This window comes from Saccopteryx leptura, chromosome 11, assembly GCF_036850995.1.
Source record: "Saccopteryx leptura isolate mSacLep1 chromosome 11, mSacLep1_pri_phased_curated, whole genome shotgun sequence".
Taxonomy (NCBI): domain Eukaryota; kingdom Metazoa; phylum Chordata; class Mammalia; order Chiroptera; family Emballonuridae; genus Saccopteryx; species Saccopteryx leptura.
Genome location: NC_089513.1, coordinates 69,015,047 through 69,026,831, shown reverse-complemented (window position 1 = coordinate 69,026,831; position 11,785 = coordinate 69,015,047).

The following is an 11,785-nucleotide window of genomic DNA, read 5'->3' as shown; positions in this document are numbered from 1 at the left end:
AGGGGCCTTAGTTTTTAACAACAAATTATAGTCTGGCTAATTTAAGGAGTAATGGGACTTTTAAAAAGGTATTTGTTCACTCATAGACTCTCTGAAAAGTCAAGATAGCTAGAAACAAGTGCCAGTCTTTACTATGGGAGTGGCTTTAGTTGTGACACCAGAGTTCACTGTCTGGCACCAGAGTTCAACCAATGGCACCCAGGAGTAGAGGCCAGCAGCTCCCCACTCCTGCCTCAGAAGAACAAGTCTCATCCACCGTTGCATCTCCATATGTGGCCACCTCTCACAGTGCTTAATATAAAATCCAAGACTCACACATATTGGCAGAGTCTGGGTCACAGGCCTGCTCCATAGTTGTGAACGAGACAGGAAATGTGAGTTTTCTGACTTCTACTTGGGAAGGTAGGATTCATAAAGCAGAAGTTATCAAAATATAGGGAGTATACAAAGACAATGGGTAGCCACCAGTGGCACTCACTACAGAAATAGAAGGAATAGGGCTAGTAGGTGTATTTCAGGTGAACAGCACACTTTCTGACTCCAGTGGAATTCAAGAAAATTTTCAGTGTGGATAGTACAAACTCCTCTCGAGACTGAGTGCCACTGGGCGGGCAGGGGAGTGCAGATCTGGAAAGACAGGAATTCCTCAACACTTACAAAGTTTTGCACAAGTGAGCAGATCAGATTGGAATCAAATCAAAGAGAACTGTAGAGAATGAGTTACTTTCTAATTTTGCCCATATTTACCACCAAGATCATATCTCTAATAACCAGGAATGGTCTATCTGAACAGCTTTATGTTGGGGGTTTTGAAAATAAGATTTATTGAGACACTGGCAGTTAGATCAGTCAATTAGAACATCATCTGGAAAAATAAAGGGTTGCAGTTTCAATCCCTGGTCAGGGCATATATGGGAAGCAACTAACATGAATACTTCTCTTTCTCTCTTTCTCTCTCTCCCCCTTCCTTTCTCTGTCTCTCTAAAATCAATAAATTAAAAAATTAAATTTAAATGGATTAAATAATCCAATCAAAAGACATAGGGTAGCTGCGTGGATAAGAAAACAGGACCCATACATAGGCTGTCTACAAGAGACACACCTTAAAACAAAAGATGCACATAGACTGACAGTAAAAGGATGGAAAAAATATTTCATGCAAATGGAAATGAAAAAAAAGCTGGGGTAGCAATACTTATATCAGACAAAATGGAGTTTAAAACAAAGTCTATAGTAAGAAGATAAAGAAGGTCACTACATAATGATAAAGGGAGCAATTCAACAGGAAAATATAACCATTATAAATATCTACACATCTAATATAGAAGCACCTAAATATATAAAGCAGACTTTGATGGATATAAAGAGTGAGATCAACAGCAGTACTATAATAGTAGGGGATTTCAATACCTCACTAACATCACTAGATAGATCCTCAAGAAAGAAAATTAACAAAGAAACAGCAGACTTAAAGGACACACTAGATAACTGGATTTAATAGATTATCTTCAGAACCTTTCACCCTAAAGCAGCAGAATATAAATTCTTTTCAAGTGCTCATGGTACATTCTCTAGGATAGACCACATGTTAGGGCACAACAGTGGTCTCAACAAATTTAAGAAGATTAAAATCTTCTTAATCTTTCTCTGATCACAATAGCATGAAACTAGAAATCAACTACAACAGAAAAACTGAAAAATACTCAAACACTTGGAAACTAAATAGCATGTTATTAAATAACAAATGGGTTAACAATGAGATCAAAGAAGAAATAAAAAAATTCCTAGAAATGAATGATAATGAGCATACATACAATAACTCAAAATTTATGGGCCAATGCAAAAGCAGTACTGAGAGGGAAGTTCATAGCACTACAGGCATACCTTTAAAAAAAAAAAGATTTGTTGAGGTCTATGTCAATTTAATCATTATTACTTTCCTTCTTCTCAGGTAACTTTTACCATGTCTCTTCATTCTTGAAGTTTTGCACTTCCTATAGTTTAATTTATTTTTAGTTGTATGATTGTTTCTTCTTCCTCTTCTTCTTCCTCTTCTTCTTCTTCTTCTTCTTCTTATTATTATTAGTTCTGAAGGCTCACTCTCAATCTGAGGACGCAGATCTCTTTTTAAATTCTCAGCCTTGATCACTTTTTAAATTTAAATTTTAGGTTTGGTCAGTATAATACATGGTATATAATTAAAAAGTCAAAAATACTTCACAATTGTATTTCTTAGTATTTATTAATATTATGTAACTTCTAGCTATTATATGTAGAAGTGAAGAAATAGCCAGACAGAAATAATTTTGTATATTCTAGTAGAAATGCTTTTTTTCAACAAAAATTGTACACTTAATTTTATTTTTAAGATTAGAAAAATAAAACAAAATATGAATGAGATAATTTGTTGAATTTCATGTACTTTTTTCAATAAAACTTATTACAACTACTTATTGAGCATCTACTATATTCCAGGAACTATTTTATATATTTGGGATACAGTAGTGAAGGAAACAGACAAAAATCCTCATCCACATGAGTCTTATATTTTTAGCAGGGAGAGACAGATATTAAATAATAAATGTAATAATACATAAACCATATAGTATGTTGGATGCTGAAAAGTGTTATAAAAATATAGAGGAGAGTAGGGGCTTGGAGGCTGATGGTGAAGGAGTTGCAGTTTTATTTATTTTCTTTTTTATTTATTGATTTTAGAGAGAAAGGATGAGGGAAGAGAGAGGAACATCAATTTGTTGTTTCAGTTATTTATGCATTCATTAGCTGATGCTTATATGTGCCCTGACCAGGGATAAAACCCACAACCTTGGTGAATCAGGACAGTGCTCTAGTCTAACCAGCTGAGCTAACCATCCAGGGTGGGGTCTCAGTTTTAGATGAGGTGGTCATATAGACCAGTGGTCCCCAACCTTTTTTGGGCCACAGACCGGTTTAATGTCAGAAAATATTTTCACGGACCAGCCTTTAGGGTGGGATGGATAAATGTATCATGTGAATGAGACAGGCATCAAGAGTGAGTCTTAGACGGATGTAACAGAGGGAATCTGGTCATTTTTAAAAAATAAAACATCGTTCAGACTTAAATATAAATAAAATGGAAATAATGTAAGTTATTTATTCTTTCTCTGTGGACCAGTACAAAATGGCCCACAAATCGGTACCGGTCCGTGGCCCAGGGGTTGGGGACCACTGATATAGACCACTAACAAGAGGGATATATGAGCCAGACCAGTTTCTCAGGCTCACGATCTATACACTCAGTTTTGTACTCTATTGTTGACATCTTGGAATTATTAATACTTTCTGAGGATGGGATCCCGTATTTTCATTTTATATCAGGCCCACAAATTACCTGAGCAAAAAGATAAGGAAGAGAAGCTCTTAGCTGTCTGGGGGACAGCACTATCTTGTGGCTATCTGGGCAGTGCTATCTTGTGGCTATCTGGGGACAGTGTGGCCTGCAGAGGGAAAGATCAGTACAAAGGCCCTGAGGAAAGAGACTTCCTGGAGTCTTAAAGGAACACTAGCAAGAAGGCCCAGCTGGTTGGAGACAAGGGATCAAGGTTGGAGGAGTCTTGGGGGACGTCATTGGAGATGTGGTCGGGAGAAAGCAGATCGGCACATTTTTTCTATAGAAGGCCAGTTGGTAAATATTTTAGGCTTTGTGGGCACATGATCTGTGTTGTAACTACTCAGCCCTACTGGTGTGGTAGCGTGCAAGCCGCCAGAGATGATATGTAAATGAGTAAGCATGGCCATGTCCCAATAAAATGTTATTTATGGACACTGACATTTGAATTTTTTTTTTTTTCTTTTTTTTTTCTGAAGCTGGAAACAGGGAGAGACAGTCAGACAGACTCCCGCATGCGCCCGACCGGGATCCACCCGGCACGCCCACCATGGGGTGACACTCTGCTCACCAGGGGGCGATGTTCTGCCCATCCTGGGCGTCGCATATTGCGACCAGAGCCACTCTAGCGCCTGGGGCAGAGGCCACAGAGCCATCCCCAGCGCCCGGGCCATCTTTGCTCCAATGGAGCCTTGGCTGCGGGAGGGGAAGAGAGAGACAGAGAGGAAGGCGCAGCGGAGGGGTGGAGAAGCAAATGGGCGCTTCTCCTGTGTGCCCTGGCTGGGAATCGAACCCGGGTCCTCCGCACGCTAGGCCGACGCTCTACCGCTGAGCCAACCGGCCAGGGCCTGACATTTGAATTTCGTATAATGTTCATGTGTCACAAAATATTCTTCTTTTTTATTTTTTCCACCCATTTAAAAATGTAAAAATTATTCTTAGCTCACAGGCCACTGTAGAAAAACAAGCAGTGGGTTGGAGCTGGCTCTCAGACATTAGCTTGCTGACCTCTGGTTTAAGGCCTTGTAAGACTTCTGCTTTTACTCCAAAAGAAACAGCAGCCTTTGAAGGTTTTTAAGTGAACAAATAATTTTAATTATTTTTTTTTTCTGAAGTTGGAAACAGGGAGGCAGTCAGACAGACTCCCGCATGCGCCCAACCAGGATCCACCCGGCACGCCCACCAGGGGGCGATGCTCTGCCATCTGGGGCGTTGCTCTGTTGCAACCAGAGCCATTCTAGTGCCTGAGGCAGAGGCCATAGAGCCATCCTCAGTGCCCGGGCCAACTTTGCTCCAATGGAGCCTTGGCTGTGGGAGGGGAAGAGAGAGACAGAGAGGAAGGAGAGGGGGAGGGGTGGAGAAGCAGATGGGCGTTTCTCCTGTGTGTCCTGGCTGGGAATCGAACCCAGGACTCCTGCACACCAGGCCGACGCTCTACCACTGAGCCAACCGGCCAGGGCAAGTGAACAAATAATTTGATGTGATTTTTGTTTTTAGGTCAGCAATGTAGCTGCTTTGCTGAGAATGCCCAGTTTGGAGGCTACTGCAACAATCTGGGAGAGATGAAGGCTCAGAAGAGGAAAGCCGACATAGAGGTGGTTGGAAGTGATTGAATTTAGGCTGTCTTTTTTTTTTTCTTTCTTTTTTACAGAGACAGCGAGAGTCAGAGAGAGGGATAGATAGGGACAGACAGACAGGAACGGAGAGAGATGAAAAGCATGATCAATCATTAGTTTTTCGTTGCGACATCTTAGTTGTTCATTGATTGCTTTCTCATATGTGCCTTGACTGGGGGGCTAGAGCAGACCGAGTAACCCCTTGCTCAAGCCAGCGACCTTGGGTTCAAGCTGGTAAGCTTTGCTCAAACCAGATGAGCCCACGCTCAACCTGGCAACCTCGGGTCTCGAACCTGGGTTCTCCACATCCCAGTTCAATGCTCTATCCACTGTGCCACTACCTGGTCAGGCAAGATTTCTCTTAGGTTTCTAAGTAGAGATGTTGAGTAGGCATTTGGACATACAATTTTTGGAGGTACCATATTTTTTGCTCCATAAGACACACCTGACCATAAGACGTACCTAGGGTTTTAAGGAGGAAAATAAGAAAAAAAAAAATTCTGAACAAAATGGTGTGTTAAAATATTTAATAAAATATACCACAATAATATTTCCACAATGTAAACTCAACAGCAGTATTAACAACCATGAGAAGACACTTTAATGTTCAAATACTCTTCTAGTTGTCCGTGAACCCCAGGAACTCATCATCGCTAGTGTCAGAATTTAAGAAGCTCAGTAGCTCACAATCACTGGTATCACTTTCTTAGCCATTTTCATATATGATACCATCTTCAGTGACATCTAAGGTATTGCTAATGCCACGTTTTTTTTGTTTGTTTGTTGGTTTTTTTTTCTTCATTTTTCTGAAGCTGGAAACAGGGAGAGACAGTCAGACAGACTCCCGCATGCGCCCGACCGGGATCCACCCGGCACGCCCACCATGGGGCGATGTTCTGCCCACCAGGGGGCAATGCTCTACCCATCCTGGGCATCGCCATGTTGTGACCAGAGCCACTCTAGCGCCTGAGGCAGAGGCCACAGAGCCATCCCCAGCACCCGGGCCATCTTTGCTCCAATGGAGCCTTGGCTGCGGGAAGGGAAGAGAGAGACAGAGAGGAAAGCGCGGCGGAGGGGTGGAGAAGCAAATGGGCGCTTCTCCTATGTGCCCTGGCCGGGAATCGAACCCGGGTCCTCCGCACGCTAGGCCGACGCTTTACCGCTGAGCCAACCGACCAGGGCAATGCCACGTTTTTTGAATGACCGTACCACGGTTTCATTCTTTTTTTTTTTTTAATTTATTTTTTTTGTTTTTTTTTATTTTTTATTTATTTTATTTTTTATTCATTTTAGAAAGAAGAGAGAGAGAGAGAGAAGGAGGGAGGAGCAGGAAGCATCAACTCCCATATGTGCCTTGACCAGGCAAGCCCAGAGTTTCGAACCGGTGACCTCAGCATTTCCAGGTTGACGCTTTATCCACTGCGCCACCACAGGTCAGGCCACCATGGTTTCATTCTTCACTGATGGCCATGATGTTTTCACCCACTCACAAACTTGAGTGATAGTGGGTCTCTTCATTGGTCCAGCTGGTGTGAGATCATGGTTACCAGCAGCCATCCACATGTTCCACTCTTCTCACACAAAGACTTTAAACGGTTTGTTGATGGAAACATTGAGAGGTTGCAACTGGCTGGTAAGACCCACAGGAATTACAGCTAGATGAGTCTTCACTTCTTTAAAGTTTTGGGGTTTTTTTTGTGTGTGGTTTTACTAATATGTGCTCTAAACTGGTCAAGCACTAATAAGGCAGCAAGTGACATCAACATTTCACACAGAACTCCAGCAGCTGCAGCGCAGCCCTCCACTGCTGCAGCGCGCCTCTTGCATCTGCCCTCAATGATGTCAGATGAATGCACTCACACAACATTGCTCACCTTCCCTCCTGTGCTGCGTGCAACTGTGGAAACTGGAACCAGGAGATCACTCAGCAGATGCTGGGGTTCCACACGCTGCCATGGCAGGTATGATTACGCTGCTGTTGGCACTTATTCTACATATGTCTACCAACACAGCTCCCACAGCAGCTTAAAAAAAATGAACATTCACTCCATAAGACACATGGGCATTTTCCCCTCCACTTTGGGGGGGTGGGGGAGTGCATTTTATAGAGCAAAAAATATGGTAGTTGCTATGTAGTTGGTGTTTACAGTCAATAGGTTGGAGAGATCAGTAAGGGTGTGACTATGGATAGGGAAGGAGAGAATCCAAGGACCTAACCCTGGGCATTCCAGCATCCAGAGGCTGGAGATAAGAGTAGGACTAAGAGAACTGGGATTAGAAAAGTCTTTCTGGAGTGTTGTGGCCCATTACCTTCAATGATTATTATGGCATGAAGTGCAGATGTTGCCGGTTCAATCCCCAGTCAGGGCACACACAGGAATAGCTTGATGTTCCTATCTCTCTTTGCCTCTCTCTTAAAAAAAAAAGTAATTGTTACAGTAGTCACAGAGACTAGATCCCCAATTTCTTATGGATCCAGAGTGATGAAAAGAGATTGGATGGTTAAGATCCATGGTTGTAGCCCTGGCCAGTTGGCTCAGTGGTAGATCAGCCTGGCGTGTGAATGTTCCAGGTTTGATTCCCGGTCAGGGCACACAGAAGAAATGACTATCTGCTTTTCCACTCATCCCTTCCCCCTTCATTCTCTCTCTCTTTTTTTCCTCCCACAGCCATGGCTTAATTGGTTCAAATGCATTGGCTTGGGCGCTGAGGATGCTCTGTGGCACCTCTGCTTCAGGCGCTAAAGAGAACTCTGTTGTGAGCATGGCCCCAGATGGGCAGAGCATTGGCCCCAGACGAGGGTTGCCAGGTGGATCCCAGTTGTGGCGCATGTGGGAGTCTGTCTCTCTAACTCAGGGGTCTCAAACTCTCATCCCGCGGGCCTCATGCGGCCCGCCGAACAATTTTGGGCGGCCCACAGACTAATTCACGAAGTTCAAAATATTTTGGATAAAATTAAGTAAGCCTAGGGGCCTACTTGTATTTTTCATTTCTCTAGCATCCTAGCTAGATATTAGCTTAGTTAACAGCAGTTGTGATGCGAACTACAGTTTCTGGTCGTTTTGTGACACTGAGTAAACTGCATGTACGATTGTGCTTGTTGTACTGATTTTTTTTTTTGTTTTCAACTGCAGTGAGAAAAGTGTTGCGTAACAGTTGCCTTTTGTAGACCTAGTGTGGCCCGCCGAACGGCTGTGATCTTGCTCTGCGGCCCACATGCTGAGTTGAGTTTGAGACCCCTGCTCTAACTCCCCTCCTCCCACTAGGAAAAAGCAGAAGAAAAAAAGACCCATGGTTATTATTAATGACGTTGCAGGAAGTTGCTCAAAGGAGGACTGAGGGGAGCATGAATCAGTATCTCTCTGATGAAATAATTTGAAAGCTCAGATTGATTGAATGTGAAATCATTTTTTAAAAATACGACCTTATGCAAACAGGATCAAACAACTAGTCCACTTCTCTGACTCTCTTCCTGTGACTGGTAAGATCAGTTCAACCTAGTGCAGGTTGTTAGGATGTTAAGGTTACTTATGTTATTAGCTCCCCAATACATGTGAAGGCTAACTCCAGGTAGGGGCTATCCTTCAGAACTGCTAGACTCCTACTGACATTCCGTCTTAGAAGTTTATGTGATTATGGCTTTGAGATTTAAAAAAAAATGTAAACATGATGAAATTGATGATGGTTCCTATCCTTATTTTTTTTATCCTTAATACCAGTTGGTGGTACCCTTCCAGTGACTGCTAAAGGGACGAGTACAATTGGACTGATCACTCAGTGATTAAACCAGAGGTAGGATTAGGGAATGGAATATGCAGAACTTGTGATAATGAGGAACTAAAAATCATCCCCAATTTCTATAAGATTGGAAGTGGTTGATCAAATGGGGTGGAACAGATGGCTTGGCATAGCCAACCCTTGCCTAGCACCTCTTGACTTGATGAGTTGGAGGTATCATTAACTTTCTGACTAGAGATAATCTCCACACATGTCAAGCATTGAAGAGATTATTTTAATGTCTGTTATGGACAGAATAGTGTCCCCCCAAATCCTCATGTTGAAGCCCTAACCCCTGTGACCGTATTGGATAAAGAACCTTTAAGGAGATATCGTATTTTTTGCTCCATAAGATGTACTTTTTTCCCAAAAAAAATGAAGGAGAAAATGCCTGTGCATCTTATGGAGTGAAAAATACAGTATTTTATTAAATATTTTAATACACCATTTGGTTCAGATTTTTTTTTTTCTTATTTTCCTCCTTAAAACCCTAGGTGTGTCATATGGTCAGGTGCATCTTATGGAGTGAAAAATATGGTAATTAAGGTTAAATAAGTTCACAAGGATGGAGCCCTGATTTAATAGTTCTGGTATCCATATAAAAAGGAAAAGACACTTGATATCTCTCTCTCTCTCTCTCTCTCTCTCTTTCCCATTCTCTCATTCCCCCTCCCCTCCCTGTGAGAAGGCAGCCAGAATGTGGTAATTAAGGTTAAATAAGTTCACAAGAATGGAGCCCTGATTTAATAGTACTGGTATCCATATAAAAAGGAAAAGACACTTGATATCTCTCTCCCTCTCTCTCTCTCTCTCTCTCTCTTTCTCTTTCTCATTCTCTCATTCCCCCTCCCCTCCCTGTGAGAAGGCAGCCAGAATGTGGCTGTCAACAAACCGGAAAGAGCTCTTACCAAAGACTGAGCCCTGTTGGAAACTTTGATCTTGGACTTTCCAGCCACCAGAACTGTGAGAAAATAAGTTTTGGTTCTTCAAGTCACCCAGTCTATGATATTTTGTTATGACAGCCCAAGCTGACTAAGGCAATGTCCAAACCTCCTCTGATGGCTACTTCCTCTCTTATTACCCACAGAGGGTGAGGACAAAAGAATGCCATAAAGTCAACTCAAAGGCAAATCGCTTAAGCCTAGTGTTCACTTCTACACGGTAGGCTAACTAGATTGCTTGCCCAGGGCTATAAATGCCCTAAATAGAGCCATTCCCAGCAACAGTCCATCTGTTCTCAGCCATCTGTTAGAAACCTAGGGGTCTGAGGACAGGAAGTTTCCTGGTGCCAAACAGCTATGATTTGAGATCCCAATCCAGGTATTTTTTTCCTTTTATTCCCCCAGCCCTGCTGTCCTGGTATTGAATATGAAATCAGAATCGCACCCTGTGCTAAGGAGTGAGCGGGGAACAACCGGCATCACTGCTATCTCTACCTGGCTGTTGATGGTTACCCAGCTGCAGCCATGTCCATCATTTTACCTGTATCTCGAACTCCGCCATGTGGACACTGAGAAGTCATTCTCATCGTGGTGCTGGTGCAAATAAAGAGCTCCAGCCATTGCATGACCACGGGAATGGGAAAGTGTGGGTGCAGGGTTTTCACCTAGTGATGGCTCCAGGTGGGGAAAACGGCATGGATATTTACGGGAGGAGAAAAAGTCTCTTCCTAGGTAGGAAGGACACGTCTGAAACCACGGGAGGTGGGGTGGTGATGCATTCTCAGTGCCTTGCTTTATATCTGCCAGGTCATTTGTCACCCAAGTCGCACCAAGATCTTAGATGCAACCCTCACTGGTGGTGGACTCATCTGCTAAACTTCACAGTGCTGAGTCTGTCACCTGATGCTGATACCATAATCCTGAATCGGCACCTACCGAATGAAGCGCAGTCAGGGAGAACTGGTGGCCATTTCGGTGTCTCCTAACATCACTATCTTTCTAGAATATTCTATTGAGTTACAGCACTCAGTACATGCCAATGGAACAAACTGTCAGAGGATCCTGACAGTTCTGCTGGGTCCTAGGCCTAGCAGGTCACGCAGGAGGAATTTTCTTCCCTGTGGGATGGTACTGGCTTCATGGCCACTGCAGCTGATTGGAAACTAGTGCTGTAGTCATTACCCAGTTACTTCTTGACCTTTGTACTGTAACTACCAATGAGGACCTATTCAACTCCACATAATGATTGTGCCCATCAGTAAGGAGAGCAACTAATGGCTGGTTGACCCTGGTTATACACAAGCTTCTCTGGGCTGTATAACTTAAGAGATATAAACTGAAACTACCCACCACAAGGACACACATTTTGAAATCTGATAATACCAAGTTTTGGTAAAGATGTGGAATAATAGGAACTCTCAATTATTGTTGGTACTACAAACTGATACAACTACTTTGGGAAAAGGTTTAACTAAATAGTAAATTTTAAGATGCATATGCAGTTTCACCAAGCAATCCCATTTCTAGATGTAAACCCTGGAGAACTTTGCAAATGTCCAGCCAGAGACATGGACAGGAATGCTTACTGAAGCAGGTAGGGGGGGAACTGGAAATAAGCCATAGATTGTTCTATGCAGAGAGGATAAGTGAATCACAGCATATTCATATAATGGAATAGCATGCAGTATTACTTAGGGACACAGGCATATATGTTAAAATTCTAAATAAAGCAAGAAAATGGTTAGCACACAGTCCAGGGGAGTGAGAAGTATTTAACTGAGAAAGGACATCTTAGGTAATATTTAAAGATAAAATTATCTTATTTAAGCTGGCTGGTGAGACAGGGTTTTTTACTCTAATATTTTTATTTAAGAGTATATCTAAACTCATGTGAATAGCACATTTATCATAAAGTTGGGAGAGACTAAAAATAATACAGACTTCTTGAAAAAAAAATGGAACAATATGAAAGGATACATAATGCCAACACTTTGAAACTTTTTATTTATTCTACAAATCTTATGATGAGGGTCATTCTTTCCAACACACAAGTGCTCAGATGCGGGCAAGCTTGCTGGGGA